This window comes from Lactuca sativa, chromosome 2 (assembly GCF_002870075.4).
Source record: "Lactuca sativa cultivar Salinas chromosome 2, Lsat_Salinas_v11, whole genome shotgun sequence".
In the NCBI taxonomy this organism is placed as follows: domain Eukaryota; kingdom Viridiplantae; phylum Streptophyta; class Magnoliopsida; order Asterales; family Asteraceae; genus Lactuca; species Lactuca sativa.
Window position 1 is genome coordinate 144,728,993 of NC_056624.2, and position 4,391 is coordinate 144,733,383.

A 4,391-nucleotide genomic window follows, 5' to 3' on the forward strand; every position below is an offset into this window, starting at 1 on the left:
CCAGTTTATTAAACTATGAATGTAGTATTTAACATGTCATTGTCTGACTTTATATGTAGATCACATTTGGAAGAAAAAGCTATTGCAATGTTGGCACAAGTGGTTGGTGGCGGCATTTGGCGGTGGTAAAGTTTGGGTTTGATTTCTATGAATTTGAGAATTAGTGTAAAAGAAGTTCTGTTAAGTTGTGAATTTTATGTATTAAACTATAAATTGACTGTATAAAGTTGTATTTTATAAAAGTTTTGCGTTAAAATATAAATGAATGCATGCACGGAAGTATTAGACTAAAAAAATTACAATTTTTCCATTTTCTTACCAAAAAGCCAAAAATCAGGATTTTAACAAACTTGATAATATTCACAATATATATTTAGTTATTAAATGAGGTTCTTAGGGTTCTTAATCTTTTGTGGTTTTCATTCGAACCACTCCATATATATATATATATATATATATATATATATATATATATATATATATATATATATATATATATATATATATATATATATATATACTAGTAGGATACCCGCGCGATACGGCGACGCGAGATAATTCCTTTCAGTGTATGCTTTTCATGCCGCGATTAGTTTCATATTCGTCTTAGATAATTCGTTTCATCCTTTTGAATGATTATTTTTTTCGGTAATTAGTTTTCTTTTTGTAGGACGTTGTTTCTGGATAAAAGGAAAAGCATGTTGCTAACTGCAAACTTGATATGCATCGTTCAAAGGTGGTGAATTGTTCTTTTCAGCGAATAGTTTCATTTTGATGATAATGGTTTAGGATGAAGGTAGGTAACAAATGTAAATATGTTGTTTTTTGTTTAAATAACATAAATATATATAATGCGACTTTGGGATAAAATTAAAAATACATTGTCTGTATGCTAAAAACAAAAGTACACTAAAAAACCCTTTGAAGAATAATTTATTTTCGGGAATTATTATCGGTGAGGTGGAGGTGAGGGTCACGTAATTATTTTTATTATAGTCACAAAAAATGAAATATTAAAATAATTTTTCACTAAAAGCTTAAACTTATGACCCAAAAAGTTCTTTAAAATATATACACTTATATAATTTGGGTTTGACATATATATTTCCTACCTTTTTATTCATATGAAAATATCAAATACATATATCTATTAGACCAACAAAAAGCCAGATCTTACATTTGATTTTTTACATGTTCTACTACAAAAAAATCATACACTGTATATTGACATGCATGGCCAAAAGAATCTAACCAAAGATTTGTTTAGGTTTTAAAAATAAATATAAATTGCTTACACATTTGACGTAGCTTCATTTTTAAAATATCAATTATTATTTTAATTTATTGACATAATAATGATTACAATAAATTAAAGAACAAGTAAGAAACATCTTGATGTGAACCTATGAAATACATAATAGAAATCAAACACTAACTCAAGTTCTCACCTGAAAATCAAACAGTAATTCAAATTCTAGAAACCCATAAATGTAAAAAGCACATATATACTTTATTATAAAACACCGTATAAATATTAAATAAACTCCAAATGTCCATACATGATAAATAAACAAAATTATACATGATAAATAAACAAAATTATACTCCAAATATCCATACATGATAAATAAACAAAATTATTTTTCAAAGCTAAATATTTGATATAAAAGTAAACTTCTAAAAAAACACAAGAATAATCCATAAAATTAAGTTGCTGACTTAATCTCTTCAAGTTTTTTTCTTCTTGTGTTTTTCCGTGATTTGAAAAATATGAGTAATGGACTAAAACATATATCCTGATGTTGTTGCAAAGGCAAAAGCTTTCCATTCGTAATACTCAGTGTTTGAAGCATCCACTTCCTCTTTTTTTTTTTTTTCTGCTGCAGATGCGGACATTGTCAAGGCTAAAGCAGGACACACATCTCATGGGTCACAGTCTCCAAATGTCATTGTTGTCATTACATTAATATGAATATAACATAAACAGATAACCTTAAAGAGAAGAAATTAGAAAATGATAAAAAAACAATACAATAATCAACAAATAAATAAGGAGTAGAAAGAAGGATTTGAAAGGGGGAAAAAAGCTTTAGTTTCAGTAAAATGGAAATGTAGAAAACCCCCCAAAAGGTGTAAAATAACGACATAGCACAAAGTCTTAAGAACCCAACAAAAGGTGAAATTTTCACAAAATCAGAACTAAAACACAAAATAAATAGATAAACCATAGACAAATTATAAATTTACCCCAAGGAGAATATTTGTGAGTAAAGGGTTTCTGAATCCATATTTGATTTGCTTGGTTATTGTTGCACAAAGACACAAACCCCACTCTTCTTGCCTCAGAAGCAGAGTAAACCTTAAAACCACCTAATATATTAAGAAACTTAAGTTCATTAAGAAAAAATTGAAATCAAATAGAGTAAAGTCGAAAAGAAACCAAATAAAAAACACATATGAAAAAATTTGTTTCTAGAAAACCATATCTGCCAAAAATTAATAAAAGAAACAATTTATGAAGGTTTGCTATAATCGTGAAGGTTTCAAAGTAAAATAGAAAGAAAGTCATAAAACTTCATATGTATTCCAATTTGTTAAAATTAAAAAACGTAAAACATGTTTACACAAAAAATGGACACCAATCATACTTAAGCATAGATGAAAAACTCAAGATTTATTTGGGCGTCTATGGTCCGTCAAGATGCATATACACATAAGATGAAAAAAATACCTACAAACATTACATGATGGGATTCATTTTCCGGAGGCCTAAAAAAAACGAAGTAAAAAAGAAGGTCACATTGATTAAACTTTTCGCATTCTATTCCCCTTCACCATGAATGCACCTGTAAATAGCAAAACATCAGGTGGAGATGATTATGAACACTACTAAATGAAGAATCATAGACTATATGATTTTAAAACAGAACCTGCATTTAAAACATAAATAGATTAGATCATGAGATTTTGAGTAACAAAAACAAACAACTGTAATGGAAAGAGGAAGAGTTGAAGAGAGTTGAGATTGTTGCCTGGAAAATCATAAAAAATGTGCCTAGTGGTGAATATGGTGACCGGAGTCAAAGAAGACCATCACCATGACCATGTATGTGGTGCCGATAAAATCTCTTGGTAACGGTACCTACAACCCAAATTAAAATCTAAGAGAGAGAGAGAGAGAGAGAGAGAGAGAGAGAGAGTCAATGATGCTAGTGTTTGGATATAGATCCAGATCCACTAATCGACACAGTGGAGAAACATGGTGGTGTACTAAAATTGAAACACCAAATTCAGTTGTATTCCTGGTCTCGTTCTTCAACCTCGGTTCATTCAATTTCCTATAATCTTCATCCCATATTCAAAACGATGAAGGTGTTTGTGTGTGATTTAAAAATTAGGGATGGGAAAATGCCACTCTAAATTTTCAGCTATTTCTCTTTCGATCTGTTTGATGAAATAATGATGTCTAGGGCTGATATTAGATTTAGGGATTTTAGAAATAATATGTGAGTGAGGGTGGCGATAGCTAGAGGTTTATTGAAGGGAGATTATTGGAATATATGGTGAAGATGGAAGTGAGAAATTTGTGCGGCGGCGGAAGGTGGAGGTACATGGAAGAATACAGGGGATTCCGGCTTAGACCTGGAAGCTTTGATTTGCGATTCCAGCTGAGGATACAAACAAATAAGAAGTAAGAAGAAGGAGTCGACTGAGTGATGTTTAATCGTTGTTAGGATGCAAGATATCTATAAATCCACTATAATCGTTGCATAGGTGGGGTGGGATTTAGAAGATAACCTTACCGATTCGAGATAATCGGTGTTTAGAGAGAGAGAGAGAGAGAGAGAGAGAGAGAGAGAGAGAGAGAGAGAGAGAGAGAGAGAGAGAGAGAGAGAGAGAGAGAGAGAGAGAGAGAGAGAGACCTAAATCGGAAGTTCTAAGAACCAGCCATGACCAACGAACAAAGGAGCGAGCAAGAAAGAGAAATAAACGCCTTTTTGGTTCCAGATGTGTGAAAAATCGATTTCAAAAAGATTTGAATTGCCCGCCTTGGATTATAACATGTTGGCAATCCGTGTGAGTCCCTTGTTTTTAAATCCCTACCATTAAAATATTATTCAACGGTCCAGATCAGCTCTCCTTGTTTTTTAAGATAAGATGCTTAATTTTTTGTGCCTTAGGCTTTACAATTTGTACTTAAGATATTGATTATCTTTGCTTTATAAGATGGTATATATATATATATATATATAAAAGTAAGTTCAAATAAAAACAGTAAATAGTGTGAGAACGTAAGGACACTATGTTTATGTTATTATTCTGTAATGAAATTTGTATATGTGTATTGTTAAAATAATTCTAATATCTTTCGATTAGTCATATATTCATTA

General features: G+C 30.7%; 1 long non-coding RNA gene across 2 annotated transcripts; it reads right to left on the reverse strand.

Moving 5' to 3' along the window:
• Positions 1-1,567: 1,567 nt before the first annotated feature.
• LOC122196481 (uncharacterized) lies at positions 1,568-4,166 on the reverse strand. Of its 2 annotated transcripts, none has more exons than XR_008230278.1 (2): positions 3,924-4,166; positions 1,568-3,142 (listed from the first exon to the last, which is right to left on the reverse strand). It is a non-coding gene; the product is annotated as an uncharacterized LOC122196481 (long non-coding RNA). The 2 variants fall into 2 exon arrangements; XR_008230277.1 differs by having other exon boundaries at positions 1,568-3,668.
• Between the last annotated feature and the right edge of the window lie 225 nt (positions 4,167-4,391).